This window comes from Octodon degus, unplaced genomic scaffold, assembly GCF_000260255.1.
Source record: "Octodon degus isolate 3935 unplaced genomic scaffold, OctDeg1.0 scaffold00125, whole genome shotgun sequence".
Taxonomy (NCBI): domain Eukaryota; kingdom Metazoa; phylum Chordata; class Mammalia; order Rodentia; family Octodontidae; genus Octodon; species Octodon degus.
Genome location: NW_004524701.1, coordinates 2,161,219 through 2,182,994, shown reverse-complemented (window position 1 = coordinate 2,182,994; position 21,776 = coordinate 2,161,219).

Below are 21,776 nucleotides of genomic sequence, written 5' to 3'. Positions count from 1 at the left end.
AGTTTAACTCTGGCAAGTTTAGTTTACCTTATAGTTATGGTTTCGCTCTTACCAGGTATCTTGGTTTTTAGGTAGCAATGTGAAAATACTGACTTGGCTTATGTCAGTTTCCATTAATGTTAGTACACAGAAAATGTGAGTAGAGTTATGAGCAGTGATGCTTTCATTATGGGTCAGGTCCTCTCTCCATCACAGCAGCAGCATCTCGATGGTGAGCCCCCTTGAGCCAGCCCACAACGCTGTGGATGCATAGAGGTGAACAGGGTACCTGCCTGCAGTTATGTCAACCCTTGAGGTCCAATTTGACTTTCAAATACACATTTCCTTTTTTTATCATCTGATACTTTAAAACATGTGTGTCAGTAGTTGCCTTTCTTTTCTGTATATGTATTTCAGTAGCTTCCTAAGGAAATCAGGCTTATTTTTGATTTGAATGTTTTATCTAGGATAATTATGAATTAACGGTCTTTTCAACCTCAGGTAATAAACCAGAGTTGTTATACCATCAGTAGGGCATTTCTTTTCCATGTATTAATACTATTAGCCACTAAAGTATCAGAAGACTCTAGTGTCAAAATAAACCCATACCAATACAGATTACAATGGAATTATAAATGTCACATTGGATTACCAAATCCAGTAGGTACTGATTTTAAAGAATCAATATTTACTTTTTTAAGTTTATGTAAACATTTATTTCAAGTATTTGTACATATACAATTTTGTTTCCATTAAGTAAATGCTAAGTGTGATAGGATTGGAAAAGTCAGCAGTTATTTTTAGAGACTGCCAACTGTCTTCCAAAATACTTGCATTGTTTTATCAGCAACAATATTTAACACTTTCAGCTTCTCTCATCTTAACTCTGCTTAGTCTTTCTGATGGTAGCCACTTTAATAGATGTATACACGTCACTGTGTGCCTATTATTCAGAATAAATTAAGAACATTAAAAAATCAGTAATAAAAAATTCAGTGACAGTGTGGAAAATAGTCAAGTGAAGAACCAATATTTAAGCATTATAGTACAGCTGGAGTACAAAGAGCAGTGAACAATTTCCTACATAATCATGACACCATAAATATGACTATATTCACAAAATCACAGCTGAATACATGTTACTTTCATTTCTTAGAACACAACTATTCAGCATTCAAATGTGCAGATGGTTCTCCTTTAATTGACTGTCGAATTCCCTTGTGACTGTGACTTATGCAGAAAAAATCATGGCATGAATTGTGTCATATTAGGAAAGGAGCAGAGAAAATAATATATATCTGTATTTGCTTAGTTGGGATTCATTTGGGGAACTTTCTCAAATTAGTACAAGAATCAAGGAAAATTCTAAGAGCTCTGCAGTTTCAGTAGACATAACGAGAAGTGCATATCTGGGAAATAAATGAAAATTGTGTAAATTTTAGGAGAAACTCAATGATCATGTCAAAGTTCTTGAGTTCTACAGATGTAATAAGTCCCTTGGCAATAATTGTGATAATGTTTGAAAACATTGACATTGCATAGTTTCAGAATTATTTCTTGCTCAATATTTGTATCACCATTCACTTAGTATTTTAAAATCAAATCATGGATAGCAGAGATGTTTTTGTCTGCGTAATAAGAATTTAATATTGTATTTCAGTGCTGATTTGCTTGTCGGGTAGGCACTGTGCTATTGAGCAACATCCCGGCCCCCTGTTTTGTCTTCAATGTAGTTCAGGTTGGCCTGGACTCACTATGTAGCCCAGGATGGTCTTAAACTCGCAGTGATCCTCTTGCCTCAGCCTCCTGAGTGTTAGGACTGTAGGTGTGTATCACCATGTCCAATGTTTGTCATGAATGTTGATGATAAAAATTTTAAATTAAGTATTTTCTAGTTTCTGCTATCCAACAAGACATACAGAAATCCTTATTTGTAATGTATGATGCATATGATAATAAACTAATATGAGAACATAAAAGCAACAATTAATTCCTTCATTAGAAATTAATTGCCCAAAGATAGGAATTTTTACACAAGTGCCATGAGAAGTGTCTTGTGTTGAGCAGATCTCCCAAATATTTCTTCAGTGAGGAAATGGCTGAAGAGTGAGAAAGCTGATTAATATGAGACTTTATAGTATGGGAATACCCCCTGAAAGAACTGAGAAAATTGATGACATGTTAACTATATCTTGAAGAATATCTAGAAGTCCATTGTGAGGGGTAGCAGGAGATAAGAGGAGAAACAGGTCAAATGCTCTGGGAACATGGATAGTCTGTCATGCTATTCTTGCTCTGCTTGGTCAGCAGTAAGCCGAAGAGCTGCCAGGTTGATCTGGTGTTCATTAATCTGCTTCCAAGTTGAAAAATTTGGCTTCCCACCCAAAATTATATCAAGGAATTTGATCTTGAGAGATGTGCAGGTTTAGCTGCGATTGTTTTCCCACACAGGCCAATCCTTTAGTACAGCAAGGATCCTAGATATCTTTGAGATCTTGGAAGACTAGAGAAGCAGCTGATTCTTTGAAGACATTGGACACATTTTATTAAGGTTTTAAATCCTTGAAATTGTTCTATGATCAATATAGTCCTTAGGTTGGGAATAAATGGGAACCTTGCCCTGTTTGTCAACTACCATTGCAATATAAAGTAAGATAATACTGTGTTATATTTTAGATGGCCACATAACTTAATATTCCTAATGACTAAAGATTCCTAGTTTATATCAATTGCCAGTAATTTGTTGAAGGATCCTGAAGCTCCATCATCCATTAATTCTCTGATTCGCTTATTCATATTTTCTGTGCAGTACTTGAAAACTTTCCAGAATAGTACCAATTCTTTAAAGATTTTAATTCATATTAAATTTCAAATATAATAAATGGTAGAAAAATCAAATCACCCAGGTCATTAAAGATGCACTGATCCCTTTAATGGATTTTGAAGAAGTCAGCCATTTATTGTTCACCAACACGTGTGATTGTGATCACAAATCAAAGAATGTATTAAATGAACTGTGAATGTACCAAGCTCTTGTTACCTTTAAGCTATTTCTGTGCCATGCATAGCATTAGGATTGTTCCAGAAAGACAGCTTCTCTGCTGAAATAGTAGTGACAGTCACATGGGCCCAGCTAAAGGAGGGCCTTTGTCTGCCCAGTGTGTAGGATGGGATTTAGATGACAAGGAACTTACCAGCGGTGATATTCCTAAGTAGAACTCAGCAGTAAGTGGTGCAATTCCCACCTAGAGCTGAAAGAAAGTTGATCAAGCTCTATTTATTTGCTTTTTTGCTTGCTTGTATTTCAAGTTTTATCAAAAAGATAGGATTTATTTGTCTTTTAAAGAATTTCTGACAAGCCATTTTGCCACAAGTTGTCTCTCTTCCAATTCTTCCAATAACCATATTCTTTTTTTAAATGTATTTGGTACAGAATCTCACTACATAGCTTGGAATCATAGTGATTCTCCTGTTTTTAGCCTCTCCAGTGCTGGGATTACAGGTGTGCGCCACCATGCCTGGTTGCAGTGGCTGGCTAAGTGCTCCCAGAGGGGAGGCCCATGCAGCATGTGGTGCAGGGGAACAAATCCTGATCCCTGCTCCTGCCTAAGCAGGCACTTAGTCCACTGAATTATCTTGCTGGCCCTGCCATGTTCTTATCTACACAAATGCCATAAAGTGGTGGTGTTCCTTGTGGTGCAAGATTTTAATTTTATGTGTCAACTTGATGAGACCACTGAGCACTCAGAACATGGATATTTCTGAGAACATCCATTATAATACTCAGCTTCTTTGAGCTACATCCTCAACTTTCTTAGGTGCAGCTTTAACACAGCAGATCATGTCATTTCTCAGCTTCCAAACTGTGTGAGTCAATTTCTTATCATAAATCTCAAACCCCCTTTCTCTCTCTGATTATGATTTTCTTGAGGACAAGGGCAAATACAACTTCTAATACTAGAATGCTCTCATGCTAAAATATCCTTGAAACACAATACATGCATGATGTCTTATCATATCAGATAATCATTAACATTACATTTTATATCACCTGCTGAATGGCTATGATAGTGAGCAGGTGATTTGCTTCAAGACTAGACTACAGCACCAACTGCCTGTGATGGTGATAGCTATGTGGTGTAGTTACTCATTCATTGATATTTGGTCTGAGTCCCACTACTGTGAGGAAGCAGGTGGCAGTTCTCTAATCTCTGTGCAAGAGTCAACATTATTATTTCATTGTAGCATGAAAAGCAGGTCCTATAGTTGGGTAAAATTTAATAATGCTTGAGCTCTTCATAGGAAGGCATTGTAGCTTTCCAGTAAGAATAACTACATGTCATGAAGTTAGCCATTCTATAAGTAGTATCTAATTTAATCTTTACAGGTATCCTATAAACATCATAGCTTTTTATGTTTAGAAGAAAAAAGGCAGGAATAGCCACAGCACTACTAACTTGAGAAATTGATTTCTGAGCATCTCTTCTTTTAACCACAATGTTAATATCAGAGATCAGTGGAGCTCTTTTTATGAGATCAGAACTGTGTACACAAAGTGTGTGGCAGGAGTAACAGGTGGGATGGTTGACGTTAGGGTTCCCAGTTGTGTTTTGAGTGAATGGAGTATAATAATTAAAAACAAGCAGACTTCAATGATTCTGTCAACATGCGTTAGAGATACCTATTCTAATCACAGAGTATTAAAACATGAAAATCCTGTTACATTCATGGTAATTGCTTCAAATGATTGTTTCAAATAACAGAACTCCAGAGAAACTCAGCAAAGTGTGTAATAGTGGATACAATTAGTTTTATATGCCTGGGCAAGAATGCAACTTGAGACCATACTCATAAGTGAAACAAATCAGACCCATATGTATAAACATCATATTGTTTTACTGGTGTGAGAAAATGAATAAACAAGATCTAAAATGTACAATAGACATTGTGATCTTGGAAGAAACTGTTCAAAAAAGGATAAACTATGATGGGGAAAGAGGAAAAGAAGAAAGAAAAGTAGGAAAAATATATGTATATACCCATAGTGAAGATAGTTAAACAGCTAGTTTCTCTTAGTTCATTAAAAAATGTTTTGTGCTAATATTGTGTAGACAAGATATCATGCCTATGTCTTATACTCTGAATAACCACTAGGAAGACAACTACATGCAATGTATCAGCTATTGTAACTGTCCTACTATCCTGTTTTAAAACTGAGTTTCATTGTTTATCTTTTTAAATGAAAAAGCATATATTGTACAAAAACTAGAATACTTTAAATTCATAGTATTAATATGAAAGAATTGCATGCCTTATGTAGATGATCAAACTTAAAAAGGAAAAGCAGAAATATAGTTCAAACCCCTGAAAAATTGTCTGCAAATAAGCAACTTCAAATGAAGTGGTTTTGATATAAAGGTAAATTGTATAAAGGGTTAGGAAGTTGGTTATAAAATTAAAAGTGCTATAAACATGAATTAAATATTTTCTAACACCAGATACATAAGTATAAATCCACATGCAATCTGATTTATTATAAAATCTTTGAGTGTGACACCAATAAAACCATTCTATATAAAAGTGACAACCCTAGGACCTGCCCCACACATCATGTGCTGTGGGCAATTTCATGCACCTGTCCTGGGTGTGTTTTCTGCTGAAGCAGAGAAATCTATGGACAGGAACTCCATTCCAGATAACACTTATCTAGAATTTAAAACTTTTGCATACCTACTCCTAGTATTAATCAGGGTAGTTAAGCCAAAACAGGAATACTATACAAGAGACAAACAGAAGTCCAAGTTTTGAAAGAAGTGGAGGAACAGTCTATCTGAATTGTATTGAACTCAAGAACTTTTCACTGAGCTACATCTGCAACCTTCTTTGGTTTGAGACAGTATCTTGTTAAGCTGCCTAAATACTCAAATTTACTGGGTTGACAGTTGTGTACCACCTTGCCTGGCTCCTGTCGACATAAAAAGACGCTGAAAGTTAGGGTCCAGCTCAGTTGTTCTACTTATGAGAAACACAGGTGAATGAAATGAGACTACAATTTATGAGCACAAGGTCTTGGCTGTTCAGCTAGAAAGGTAATGCCTTTTTATAAGCAGAAAAGTGGTCTCTAAAAACTTTATTAACGAGGTATAAGAAGTAAAGCCATGTTGTTATGTTGAGCTGTAGGGGACTCAGGTCAACAATTTCTTACATTGCCAGTCAAGCAGAAGACCCAATACTATTATGGACTACAGGACTATTTTGGAATATTTTGATGAGTTCACACACCTATAATATTTAAATGATGGAACTAAACAAAATGGTCATGCATCTGCAACTAATACAGATGCATGACCATTTTGTATCTGTGTATTCAAAATGGTTATGATAGATATATAGCTACATTCTCTTAATTCGATGAATAGAGGGATTTGTTCTAATAGTGTTTTTAAATAGAATATCATGTCTGTATCTTGTACGACAGATAACCACTAGGAAGGCCGTATGCAGTGTGTTAATTATTGGAACTGTCCTACCAATTTGACTTGAAACTGTCTTATTGCTATTTGCTTCTCAATAAAATTATGGAAAAAACTTTATTAAAAATAATATGAAAATTAAAAATATGGAACAGTAGCAAAATGGCAAGAAATTGTTTAATAATTGCCAACAATGAAGAGTACTACTGCAGAGGTTTCCTATCATTTTTGAAACATCCTGGACAAGAAATCTGACCTCGTAGAGGTTCATATTAGTTATAGAAAGTTAGGATGAAACTGTGTATTTTTCCAGGGAAGCTACTAGAATTTCTTACCATTTTCCCAAAGTATTCTGATGAGCACGTCCATTTTAACAGGATTTTAATATCGATTGATTTTATGTTTTTAGAATTCATTCTCTAGGCTCATAGTTGAAGAATCTTATTGAAATGGGAACCGGCAAGTTCTTTCAGCTGTGGACGAATTATTGGAAGGGCTTATCCCCAAAGAATACAACAGTTTCCGTTTGTCTTCCTCATCTCTTTGCTCTTTGGGAACTATTTCTCTTTTAATTTATTGCTCTGTGTGCCAAAATGTGGAGCGAGATTACAAACTATGTTTAAAAAGTGTATTAAATATATCTTATAGCAAATTAGTAATACTTCTTGAAAAAGCCTGCTCTGAGCTCTCCTGCCGTGCTTCCTCTGGGGGCCGATAACTCGATTGCATTGATTTAAAGGTTCTGTCTAGTTCTTTTAAACATTCCTTTGATGTTGTATCGCTGTGTGTATAATAGACTGTTATTGCCCTATATTGAGTTTGGAGACTGTGGGTAAATCTTTCGTGATGTGATTGTGCCTCTGCAAACCCAATATTGTCCACCCAGCCTTTATGACTCCAAGCTCTGTCGCCACAGAAGAGCACACATTTTCATTTTTACCTTTTTAGGGTTTCATGCTTTGTTCTGAAGCTGGCAGTGTGCGTGCTTACGTACACTTGCTAGTGCTTGTTTTCTGAAGCAATAACTCAAGAGCAAAAGGAATTGGCCAGTGGGGGAGTTTTTTTTTCTTTTTTTTTGTTTTGTTTTCCTTTTTTAAATTATCGATTTGATTGTTGATCTTTTTCCTTATGTTCCATGAGTTGCTCTACTATTTTATTGAAAAAGCTCTGCTATGTGGGAAAACATCTCAAGTTAAACAACTGCTAAAGTTCCAGTTTAAAGTGTTTTCTAAGAATATGAAAGGTCACTATCAGAAGACTCTCTGGGGGTACTTTTCTACCTTGAAACTCAGATGAATGGGATTTCCTCTTGGTGGCCAATAACACTCTAAGAGCATGTGATCAGACGCGGTAGCATAGATGCTTAGTACAACCCTTGGCCTGTTTGATTACAAACATAAGCTCATTATTTGCTTATTAATAAGGCTTACTGACATCTTATTTGCTTCTTTTGAAAAATTGTTTGAAAAAATTGATATCTTTTAGCTGGAAAAGCATTTAATTCTTTTTTTTTTTTTTTGGCAGAACCAGGGATTGAATTCAGGGCCCTGTGCTTGCCAGGCAAGTGCTTATTCCACTGAGCCATCTCCCTGGCCCTTAACTCACAATTTAAAATCACTTATTAAACTACTTTTTAGGTTTCACTTTACTTCTTGCCTTATTATTATTATTGTTGTTCACAATTGTGGCGCTATTATTAGTTAACAAGAAATTTTGAAGTATCGGAGAATATCTGTAAGCTTTAAGAAGATATTTTACATATTACAATAGTTTGAATTTTAAATAACTACATGCATGAGGTGTATTACTTATCTAAGTCAGCAAGTAATTTTCATTTCAGAAAGACCAATATTTCCTCTTCTATCCCAAGTTTTCACTATTCTTTTCCCAGGCAGTAAATCGGCAGTTTTCAATGTGCGGAAACTGATAAATGTTGTTTCCACTGGTGAGTATCTGATATTTGCATTTCTGATGTTCTTTCCCTTTAGCCCTTTTTTTTGTTATTCCTCTTCTTAGACTTGTTGCAAATGAAAGTCTGTCCTGCTTCATGGTGATTCCTGAGGGAAAGCAAGACTTATACTCTGTAAGAGGAGAATTTCTGTGGCATGACAGTTTGAATGTCCCCACCAAAATTTATGTGAGAATTGAATTTACTTGTGAAGAATTAAGAGGTGTGAACAGGTGGGATTTTTCAGAGGTGACTAGAATTATTCCTGAGTTGATGGGTTAGTCAGGTTAGCACATTACCTTAGGAGTGGGTCTGTGTTGAAAGCTAACTTAGCGCTCGTGTGTACCTCTATACCATGGGGTGCCTGGGTCTCCTGGGAATTCTGTAGAGTCCCATTAGGAGGGACCTTTGACCGTGCACCTTCAAGCCTCCAAACTAGGGCACTAAATAAATCTTTATTTTTTATAAATTATACTACTTGTTGTATCCAATCATAGCAAATAAAGAAACTGAGACACAAGGTATTGCTTAATATGCATATATTTAAAAGATGAATGTATGTTACTGAGAATGGGATGTGACAGAAAGAATTTCTCAGTTGGATCGAATCTCAGTTTTTACCTTCCAAACATATGGTTTCTTAGGGATATCTCCTTAAATGACCTGTGCAGCCTTTTTGTTTTTGAGACAGAGTCTTGCAGATGTTCCCAGGCAGGCCTGGACGTGATCCTCCTGCCTCAGTCTCCCACATAGAGGGATGATAGGTATGGGTGCCTGGCCTGGCTCTCTTGTGCATTCTCAGGTTGACTGCAGTCCCCACATCAGCTGCCTCCTTTGTTTCCACTCCTGTAGGCATCAGAGTTAGTGGTGCTGATTTTTATTCTAACCTTGGCAACTTCTTTAGTCTCTGTGTTTGATTCACGTGGCCCCTTGTCTTGCTGTACCCTCTCATTTCCATCTGTCAAAGTCCTTGCTGTCCATGTGGGATTTCTTCCCCACAGCTTCCTCTGCCCTGCTCTGGCTTGTGGGACTCCATGGCTGTCACCCTTTCACTGCATCTTCTCAGTCATACACCTTGAATTGCACTGATTTGTATTTTTACCTGGCTTTGCAGTGGTTGTGAACACTCGAGGACGGGCACTGTCTTAGCATCCTGCACAGTGACTTCCGACACAGCGCCTTGGACTTAGTAATTCTTCTGATGTGTTTATGGGGTCAGATTTAATTATAGCAACTTTCCTTTGCCATGAAAAGAAAGACTTAGGAAAATAATTTTGGAGGTTCTGGACCACTGGACTGTGTTTTTCCTTTTTCCAAAGAAATAATCTGGGGCTGGGGAGATAGCTCAGTAGAATAAGTGCTTGCCTGGCAAGCACAAGAGCCTGAGTTCAATCCTCGGTTCCTCAAAAAAAAAAAAAAAAAAAAAAAGAAAGAAATAATCTGCTTTTCCTTCTCCTTTCTCCTCTCCTCTCCTTGCCTTGCCCCGCCTCTCCTCTCCTCGCCTCTCTTCTTTCTGTTTTATTCTTTTCTTCTTTCTTTCTTTTTTTTTCTGACATGGTTCTTGCTATATTGCCCAGACTGGCCTCTAAGAACTTGGAATTCTTCTGTCTCAGCCTCCTGAGTAGTTGGAATTACAGGAATGTAAACCACACCCAATTTAATTACATTCTTTATTAATAGAAAAAAAGAAAGTCTCTGTCTTTTCCCTTGGCAACCTGAAGTTTTATTAATATATCTAAACTGTATTCTATATTCATATTGTAACTTTCTCATTAAGTGACAGAAGCTCAAGTTGTATTACTCAGGATATTTTCCTGAATTTAGGTTTCTGATATAATAATTGCTTCTGTTTTCTATTATTTAATCTTTATTTTTTTAAATCCTTGCATTAGTGTTTTTTTTTTTTTTCTAAGAAACAAAACCCAAAGGAGTATTGTGAGTACTGAATGAAAGAAAGTAAGCTACTAATATGGTGCTGACTCACAATAGCTGATGAGTAGAATTTCATTGCTTTTTTGATGTTTTATTCTAAACATTACTTTACCCTTTCATTTTTGGAAGTAGGATAAGTGCATGTAGCAGTAGTGTTATGGATTATATCCAGATATTCCGCCCAAAGCTAATGTACTGGATCATAGCTGTATGACACGGGGACAGTCCACTGGTTTAGCACAGTTCTGGGTGTAGATTATGGATTTACTGAAAAAGGAAGACACAGTGTGGACGTTGGTGGCTCCAACCAGTAGGCCTGCAGCCTGGATGGATAAAAAGGGAAAGAAGAAGGCAGCCTGGCATGCTCCCCGCCTGCCGTGAGACAGCTGAGCCTCATTTGCTGCGACCCTCTGCTGTGCTGCTCTGCCTTGGAGTCATCAGACTATGGACTGAAGCCTCAAGGAATTGGAAGCTGAAATAAACCTTTTTCCCTTTATCTCATGACTGCTAAGTATTTTGTCCCAGCCAGAAGAAAGTAAGTAAGACAAGGAAGGATATTATTAAAGAAAAGATAATTTTTAAATTTTACTAGCTGTTACTAATATGAGCATGGAGATAAATCTTGAGCAATAACTCTCTCTCTCTCTCTCTCTCTCTCTCTCTCTCTCTCTCTCTCTCTCTCTCTCTCTCTCTCTCTCTCCCTCTTCCTCCTTCTCTCTTTTTATTTCCTTCCCTCCTTCCCTCCCTCCCTCCCTCTCTCTGTGGGTGTCTTTGTGTGTATGTGTGTGTCTTTCTGTCTGTTTGTGTAATACAGCAGTCCCCAAACCTTTTGGTACCAGTAACCAGTTTCATGGTAGACAGTTTTTTCATGGATGGTGGGAGTTGAAAATGCCTCAAAATAGATCCTTTGCATGCATGGTTCACAGTAGGATTCCTGCTCCTTGGAGAATCTAATGTTCCATTCGTCAGACAGGAGAGGAGCTCAGACCTTGAGGCAGGTGCTGGGAAGTGGCCATAATGTTGGTGAAGCTTGGTTCCTTTGCCCACCACTAACCTCCTGCTCTTTGACCCAGTACCAGTACTAGTCCATGGCTCAGGGGGTTGGGGACCTTGGTTTACTGCATATAGTTTAATTTATGTTTCTATGTTAAATAATTGAGATTGCAACTTTCTCTCAAGTGGTCCAAAAGATGCAGAAGTGGGAAGATCAAAAACCAAAATCCTTTAAATGCATAACTAAGAATGGATGATGATATAACTATCATTCTGCTATGTAATTTTGAGATCAGCTGGTGAATCACAGTCCAAACTTCTTTGGCAGATAGAACTTGAAAAGGATCTGCTTCAGTCTTCCCTACCCCTGCAGTTCATCTGTGGGCAATGTAGCATAGTTTTTCCCACCCAATCTCCTTTGTGTGGTATGGCAGACTGCTTGGAAACTGCACTCCCAGAATCCCTCCCAGTCATGTTCAGGGTTGAATTCCTCTAAGAGATGCATTTATGACACAACTGTCCTGATGCTAGGGAAGTGGAAGCCATGATTTTCTTCCTGTAGCAGCAACAGACAGATATGGGCAAATGGATTTTTTTTTTTTTACTTTTTATTTTATCGGTACATTTTAGATCTATATAACGATAACATTCATCATAGGGAATTTGTACCTGTACATGATATAGCTTGCTTCTTTTTCCATTAGATGTAAGAATTGGTGTTATCCAAGTCATTTTTTCTAAGAATTACTTGACCTTCCTGGTAGAAGTATCTAGATCTGTTTCTTTTTTCATAAATATTTTTTCTCATGGAGCCTTTATCAACTAACTTTCAGAGCAAAATAGCAGAATACTATTCTTAGGTTTACTTATGATTCTGGTTTACTTATGATTACTTGTCACATACTCAAAAATTAGAAATTTACCTATCAGAAAATGGTGTGCATGAATAGTTTTAGGGTAAGAAGAGTGGGGCTGGGGAGATGGCTCAGTAGAATAAGTGCTTTTTTGGCAAGCACAAGGGCCTGAGTTCAATCCCTGGTTATGCACAAAAAAAAAAAAAAAAAAAAAAAAAAGAATAAGAAGAGTATATATTTTCCCAAAGGGAGAATGTTATCATTGTCCTTTAGGAGAAAGTTAATGAGAGCACTGTTTTTAATTAGATCATTTATATGAAGAGTGTATTTTCTTTTTTGCAAGATGTATTGTTAGTCTATTTTATGTTGCTATAACCTATTGCCTAAGGCTGGATGTTTTATGAAGAATAAAGCTTCATTTAGCTCATAGTTTAGGTGGGTGCCAGTCCAAAGTTGGCTCACCCTATCTTTTTAGCCTTTGGTGAGGATCCTCTTGACTGTGCCACAGTGTGGTGGGTGGGTCATGGTGGAAGTAGGCAAAGAGATCTCATCACAGGACAGCAAGCCAAAGTGGTCCAAGAGGCAGGCTTGCTCTTTTAGCAAAGTCTACTCTCACTGGAGCAAACAAGGACCTCACAAGAGCAACGTAAGTTCTCGCTGAGGATGTGCGCCCTGCTGACCTAGTTGTGTACAACAGGCCGCGCTTTTTAAGATTTCATTACTTTCGACATTGCTCACCTGGGGACACCTTCACCATACGAAGTTTTGGAGGTCACACCCAGACCATCCCCAAGCCATAACACAAGACAAGTAATGCTTTGAAAAATTACTGACACCAAAACCCGTGACAAAAGTATTTTAAAGATACAAAAGAAACCATAAATATTTCCTAACCTCAATTTAATTCAAGTTAAGAAAGTACTCTGCACATCAGAGATATTCAGTAAGTATTTACTGATTTAAATCTGAAGGGAAAAAATGCCTTGCTGCTTTTCAGTAAAATCTGGTATATGTGAACAGACTTCTTTATGTGAAATAATTTAGAAGATAATTTGTTTGGCTTTGTGGGATATAATATATTGAGCACTGTAGCAAACCTAAAATTTGTCTTGGTTTCTGTTCAATAGGTAAAGGAAATCAGCATATTAGCTTTTGCTTTTGGCTTTAGTTTAGCTTAAATTTCAGTAAAATTGCTAGTGAAATTTAAATCAGCCTGAAACTCAGTAAGCAAATTTTCTATAGTTGTGTCAAAGCCATGTACTGTGGAAGGCTAGTACATTGTGACTAAGAGGATCATAGTACTCCCATGAGCCCACCCTTCAAAATACCCTTCAGAGTACATCCAGTCCAGAGCCATCGCGATTGGAATTGAAAGTAATTCTGTGGAAGGATGCTTAGGGAAAGCCCATTGTATACTTTCTTTTCACTGTATTTCTAGCTGAGCTGGTTGCTTGTTGCCTGCTAGATTGCTTACATCAGACCCCTGGGCTCTTTCTCTCTCCTGGGTGTGAATAGATGCAAGTCAACTTTGTACAGTTCAATGGTGTTTGTGAGATGCAGCTTTGTCTTGGTTAACGTGATTGCTAGTGTTTTCACTTTACTTTTGTGCAACAACTATTTCAAGCTAAACTAAAAGTAGTCAGAAGACAGTATCATAGAAGATAGTAAACACGAACTATTGAAGAAGAATGGGTGATATGTAATCAACCTATTTGGATATATGGTAAAAGTTATTGCTAACTTGAGATACTTCATGAGTATTTGTGGCACTCACACGTCAGGATCCTCCTCCTCTCCTATAATGTGCTGCATGGCACTCTCTTTGGCACACGACATGTCTGATACTTCGTCTTGCCTCTGAAGGTGGCTTATTTACTCCTTCACCTCCATGGTTTTGAGGAATTTTATCAGGATTTGTGGGAGACTCACGTTATCACTAGAATTTGCATCTGTTTCACTGGGACCAAGATTATTCTCAAATTGTCTACTCTTCCTAAAAGGAGAATTACTTTTAGAGGGGCCAGCTCTGGCAGGGGCAGCCCTGTATGGGGAAGCTCTCAGCGTCCAGTGCTGTGCTTGAGGTTCTGACAGAGGTGTCATGTAAGCCAGTCTGGAGCAGAGGTGGCTCTGGTTCCCAGAGACTGGCAGACTCTCACAATCCGTCGATGCCATTACTGCTGTTTTCTTTTCTTTTTCTTTTTTTTTGCGGAACCGAGGATTGAACTCAGGCCCTTGTGCTTGCCAGAGAAGCACTTATTCCACTGAGCCATCTCCCCGGCCCAACTGCTGGTTTCATTATCCTGCTCTTTTGAGGCACTGCTATCACTACCACATCCACTTTCTCTTCAGAATTCCTTAAAGATGATTGAATATTGGAAAGAAATTTCAGAGGCTGGCTCCACTGATTAACACACACCGTGGACAGGCAAGGAGTTGCAGTTTGGTGGTCCTCCAACTTGACCTGCCCTTCTGGATATTTCCATGGTCTATTCCCTTTCTGAATTTGCACAGGCTCTGAGCAATTCTTTGAGGCTCTTCATTGTACTTGAGAATAAGAAGAGAGTTCTTCAAAGCCCATCCTGGTCTATACAACTGTGGTCCCTCCTATTATCATGGAATATTGAAGTTTGGGTTTCCTACTCCACATTTCATCTACTGATTTCTCCGGCAATGCACAGGGACCAGCTCAATTGTGCTTAACATTCTCATTGGGCTGACAATAGTCACAGTCCATACCAGTGGAATCGCTGTCATTGACACTTTGACAGTCATTGACACTTTGACAGTCATTCCTTGAACTACTGCAGAGGTAAGTGGCCCTTCCTCACTGACGTTCACCTTTTAAACTTCCATTTTCTCACAATCATTAAAGTGCACTTTAGAAAATCTGCATCACTGTTCACTTCTGCCCTCCTCTGTTTTACTGTCTCCTTGTCTGATTTGATAGGTGTGATGGTTGATACATTATGTCAATGTGAGAAGTTTAGAAGCTTAAGTGACTCAGCAGGGCCCAGGATCCTCACTTTGCAAACACCCTGGTACTGTGCAAGAGGAGGGCAGAGACATGGTGCAGAAGGCATATTTTTCTCCCCTTTGCTCTTGTTGCTTTTGCTATCTTTTGCCACCTTAAACTGTTGCTCTTGTGCCCTGCCACCCTGATTTGGAGCCAACTGATTATAGATTAAAACCTCTGCATCTTTCCTTCTTTAATTTTGGGTGTAGGGTATTTTGTCTTAGCAATGAGAGAAAAGTAACTAAGACACTAAATAGACCAAGGTACACTGTTGGTTTCAGTGTCTGGTTGGGGAATCTTCTGAACTGTGGTGCTTCATAGCTAAGACAATATTTAACTCTTTTTAAAACTGATGATTCAGGTTCTGCTTCCCTTTTCTCACAATTCTGTACTGCCTGTCCTTCTAGATTATCTTTTTGGAAGAAGAAAGACCTCTTTCTCTCAGGTTTACCTGTGATTCTTGCATACTTTCCTGCTTCAAGTTGATGGCTTTTCTTTTCTTTAGGTTTTTTTTTTTTTTTTTTTTTTTTTTTTTTTTTTGTTTTGTGCAGGGTCTCCCTATGCAGCTCTGACTTGTAGTGATCCTCCTGATTTGTACCTCCCTACTGCTGGGAATACAGGCATGCACCACCACGCCAGGACTCCATCACTGGCTCAGCTGTGGGGGTGGGGAGGGCAGGGGCAGGGCCAGCATGGCATGCTATGCCAGGGATCGAACCTTGACCCCTGTGCTTTCCTAAGCAAGCACTTAGTCTGCTGAGCTATACTGCCACCCCTTCCGTGACTTTTCTGTTACTATTTCCTTTCTGAATTTGCACAGGCTCTGAGCTCTTCTTTGAGGCTCTTGATTGCTTTTTTTTTAAATTTTTTTTTTTTTTTTTTTGAGGCTCTTGATTGTACTTGAGAACAAGGCTCCACCATTGCGTATTATAACAACCTGGGGAAAAGGCACCAAGCACACGAACCCTTGGGGGCATACACACTGCACCCAAACCACTGCACTTTTCCAGTTCTCACAAGTTCTCACTCCAGGGAGACTGCGTTAGTTACTGTGAACTTTTACAAAGCTAGGTTGCCCCTCTTGCTCCTTCTTTTGCTATTTGATCTCTCCTATGCACTAACTTCCTCTTCCATTTTTCTGCTATGCAAGGAGCAGCATGAAAACCTCATTAGAAGCATCATGGTCCCAAACAGAGAAGTAAATCTCTTTTCTTTGTAAGTTATCAGGGCTTAAGTATTCATAATAACATAGAACATGGACAAAAATAGATACCCAGAGAACAAGATTTTTGAAAAGATATTTTGAATGAAGGCCAAAGTAATCAATGATAGAGAAGTTGAACACCCAAGAGCCCATTCAGGTATCACATTTATTCTACATATTGAGAGGGTTAGAGTAGGAAGACCATGGCCAGAGAGCAGTGCCTTCAGCAAATGAGGAAATGTACTTAAAAGACAGATATCTGAATACCACAAGCCTAAAAACTCTTGGGTTGTGTTTGGTTGGATTAGTTCATGGGTTTTTACATTATACGTAGAAAGCAGAGGAGTAAATATCAAAAAGTTGAGGAAGGGAACAAAGGACATTAATCCTCATTATGAGATCTGAGTAATCGGAAAGATTGCAATTGTCTGATCCTAGTTGTGGTAATGTGAATGAGGCTTGGAGATCCACACTTAGAGAAAGACTAATCAGGGACCACAGCTGCTGGGCTCAGAGACCAAGGCCACGGCTCCCACTGGCTGCCCCAGTATGGCTCAGTGTGGCAGGAATGCTAAGGCAAGACAGCTCTAGGGACATATTGGTCTACTGAGATGGCAGATTTGGGCATGAGGACCCCAAATGGCCTTGATGACCATCCTAAATCCTTTGACAGCCAAGGTTATTTTGTTTATGTATGCCATTCTCCCTACTTTGTATTTGACATTCTATGGTTGCCTTGCATTTGAAACCTCATCTGACTCCCTCTTCATTTACTCTTACACAGACATCATCCATTAAAAAAAAAGAAATCTGCATCCTTTAATCACATCTTAAGGGATACTTCTCAGGAGAAAACAAACTAAGCCAAGAATAGACTCCAGAGGGAAATGCTTCAGTTCAAACAAGAAAGTGCAGAAAATATGAAGACATCAAGCCAGTGGTGTGTACTTGTTATGGCTTAACAATTTCAAGGACAGGGAGAAGCTGAGAAGGTCACAGTTTCTGTAAGGGAGACTTTTGTTAGTCAACTTTGGTGTCTGTGACCAAAATAACTGATGTGACAACTTAAAGGAGAAAAGATTTATTGTGTGGTTTCAGAGGTTCACTCCATAGGCTGCCAGCTCCAGGGCACAAGCATGGAAGAACGGCATGGTGGGAAAACCTGTGCTTGTTGTGGCATCTGACCAGGTAGACAAGAGGGACAGGAGTGGGGAAGGGAGGGATGGGGAGGGAGAAGTTGGGAGACTGGGTAAAGCCTTTAGTGTGACAGCCAGTGACCTACTTCCTCCAGCCAGACCGCCCCCTCTTAACAGGGCTGTTAGCTTTGAGCTTATCAGTGGATCCACCCTTGGTAAGGTTAGGAGCCCCACGATGTAGCTACCTTTCAGAAGACCCACTTCTGAATAGGGGTTTCTTTGCAGGACATTAGTGATCTACACCATTTTGATTTTTTGAGTTATTTTTAGAAAGTTTGTTTATATATTGACAGTTTAATGAGACCATAAAGAAAATACACTATGTGAAACAATATTGTGAAACACATGTGGAAAGTATGAACCAAACATGTTTTCTCCTCCCACCAACAGTGAGGAAGTTCCTTTCAATTCCTTACCAGGCATAAATACTAAGTTCATTCTTCTCCTTTCTTTGTGTATAACAGAGATAAATCTTACCTTCTTCCCTTTTGTGTTTGGACTTTTGCTATGAAACATAAAATCTCAAGTCCTTTGATGTATGGATTCAGGGGCCGGTGAGATAGCTCAGTGGATTAAGCACCTGCTTTGGCAAGTGTGGTGACCAGGGTTCAATCCCTGGTCCTGCATGCTGTGCTGGCCCTGCCCTCTGGGGTGTGCTGAGCCGGCGACTGAGTCTGGGCATGGTGGTGGACACTTGTAATCCCAGCACTGGGGAGGCTGAAAACAGGAGGATCACTAGCAGTCTGAGCTATGTAGTGAAATCCTGTACCAAATACATAAAATGAAAAAAAAAAAGTATGGATTCAGGACTGGGACAAGGAGGAAACAAACAAGGTGTCTGGAATGAAAAACTTAGGGTGACAAGGTCTCCCAAGCACCCATCCTGCACCTACAAGACTTGGAGTCTGTACTTCTGCCTCTCCCTCAGCCTCATTGTGTAAGTTATCCAACAACTCAGAGAGCACAGAATCTGTCATAAAAGCTTTTTCAGCTTAAAAAGTAAGCCAAAATAGAGCCTTTCTTTTTCTGTTATGGGAGCCAGAGGTTAATGCTGTTGACTGATACACAGAGCTTCCAACTCTTCTCTTTATCCACCAAGAGCTTTATGTATGACTTTCAGTGAAAGTGTCAAAGAGGCTCAACAGCACTTTTGTGAAGCAGAGTAGGGAAACTGGAGATATTTCTTTGTATTGGAAACTCAGTCCTCACCCCTGCCCCCAAGATTAGTAAAGCTACGTTTTTGTCTTGTACAGCCTGCTTTCTTTAGTTTTTTACCTCTATCAGTCATTTTAAGTGTTTAATACAAGAGGTTGGTATTAAATAATTAGTAACTCTAAACAACATGATTGCTTAGAGTTAATGATTTCCCCATTGGACAATGTAAGTACAAGCCATATATGTCAACTTGAAGTTGTTCAGAAAATTCCAATCTCACTACTTGACAGCATAGACAGTGAGGGAGTACATAAGGCATACGGAGAAAATTAACAAAGGTAATGAGATAAGAGTGAGAAAAATATAAAACTAAATAGGAGTATTTTAAAATAGGATTGATAATTTATAATTCTCCTTCAAATTGGTAGGGAACAGTGTCTTCTGGCTTTCTGAAACATCTGGAATCGTCATAAGAACTGTAATTAATCAAACTAAAAATTATTCCATACATTTGATTGTCCAGGTTCAACATAACTGGGCCTATAAAGATTCCTGCTTAAGCACTTATAAAAACTCGAATTTAGAGATTAGAAAATAAACATATATTTCTTGTACTTACGGAGGCTGAGAAGTCCAACATCAGAAGGGGCCAAGATATCTGGTGAGGGTCTTTTACCTGACTTATAAACTGCTACCTTCCTGCTGTGTCTCATATGCTGGAGAGAGACCATTTTTTATTAGGACCCCCATTCTGTTCAAGATGGCTGTACTGTCACCACTTGGTCACTTCTCACAGACTGTACTTCCAAATGTCATCACCCTGGGGATTAGGGCTTTGATGAATGAATTTTGGGAGGATACAAGTGTTCTGTCAATAGCAGTAGATGTGTACATTTCCCAGGTGAGCAAATTGGAAAGGGTACTACTCACATGGTTTTCCTAGATACTTTTGATTAAGAAAGAATGGTCTATAGCCATGCCATTCTGAACACACCCTATCTTGTCTGATTAAGTAAGAACATTTTGAATAATCAGCTATCATTAATTGCCATAATCATTTCACTTTCCAAGAGTATGAACAGCAAATTCCAGAAGTTAGAGTCTTCCTCAGGAGAGAAGGTTTAGCAATTTTGCAGCTACTTCTCCTGTTCTTTCACACATATCCCCCTTCCCTACTCTTATGACTTTAATAACAGCTTTTTATTTTCAATATTATTAGATTAAACATGGCCATAATCCTTAGATAAGCTTTTAGGAGACACAGATTATTCAATGTTCTATCTTATGAAAAAGCAAGAAGTGAAGATATTATAGAAAGATATGTGTCTATTTTACTCCTGAAAATCTTCATGGATCGGGTTTTCCCTTTCTTTTCCTTTCATGATACTGAAGATTGAATTTAGAGCCAAAGGCATAAGGCAATAAGCTGCATTCTCAAACTTGGATGGGTATTTTTAAAAACATAAGGTTATCCTGACTTTTGGGATTCAAAAAAATAATGCCAATACTCTCTGCTTTTATTCACATTAATTTATTTTACTTTTTGTAATCTATGATGAGACTAAAACTTTCATAAAATTTCATTGCCAGAGGCCAAATATCTTATATTCTTATGTTCCTGAATAGTTATTTTATTGATAAAATTTGCATGTTTTATTCTGAGAAGACTTGGCCAACTTTTGGTGATCTTGTGTCCTTAGAAAATCAATGCCCCATCTAGTACAGCACTAGGCACAAGGTTTCCATGACCCTTCTTGTAGGGTTCAGATGTTAATAACATGACCATGGGGTGAACTGCGAGAATAAAGCACAGGGAAACATCAACAGCCATCATTCAAACTGAGTCATTTATGGTTCTCTTCTGCAGCAACCTGCTATTCTGGATAAAATTTTGCTGCTCTGCAAGATGCCCTAATTTGCATGGACTTTCAGTGACCTATCTGTAAGCACACAGCAAGCATACACCTGCATAAAGGCTGGGCTCTTTGTTTATAGGTCATTGCTTACTGCTGGGAAATCTAGCTTTATAGCAAGGTAGCATAGAGGGAAAATAAGAAGGAAAAGACATTCAGAAATTTAGAAGGAAATAATAATAGCAAACAATCAGACTAGTAATCAGAAGACTGTGATTATGAAAGGATAAAACAGAACCAAGGGTCAAGCAAGTTGATTTACATCTGGGAACTTCCCCATGAGTGCTGAAATTTTCTTTTATTGAGTTAAAAAAACACAGCAAAGTAAAACTCATTCTTTCATAGCTCTTTAGAAGTAGTAAAATGAGCTCATGGGAGAAAATTTGTGGCCAAGAAGGACTAATTCACAGATTTCTGGCTTACATCTGTAGAGAGATGCTGAACAGGACAGCCTAAGAACCTCTAGCATGTCCAGGAGGAGGGAGGATAGCCCCTCCTACCCTGATAATGTTTTCAAACCTTGATCAAAAAATACTAAGGTGATTATTATCATTTTTCAGTATACTTTTGTGTACTGAATTAAAAAAATAATATTGTTTCCTTGAGATATCATTGTACATCTTTGTAATAAGAATATAAATAGGAAATATGCTACTGAAAGGTGAGAAAGCCAGGTGTGGAGTTGGGAAGGCTGCTGTACTGATTTTGTTGTTGCTGTGACACAATTGCCAACATTCACAATGTAAAGGTAGAACTTACTTCAGCTCATGGTTTCAGAGCATTCAGTACATGGTCAGAAGGCTCAGTGCAGGAATATCATGGTAGAAAGATGTGGCAGAGTGAAACTGTTTTAAGTTCACAGAAGCCAGGAAGCAGAGCAGGCAAACAGCACCAGAAAGAAAGGGGCCAGTGACAAGACAGACACTAAAGGTTAGCCAGACAGACACTCAGACTTGTACCCTGCCAACTCCCTCTGCAGCTCCTAAGTCAATCAAGTCGATACAACAGAGCCTACACTGGGCTCTGGAGTTAACTTTGCTAAAAGCCAGTCATGTGTTACTCCTGGAAAATTACTGCCACCTCTAAGTTTTGTTATCATTATTTATTTATTTATTT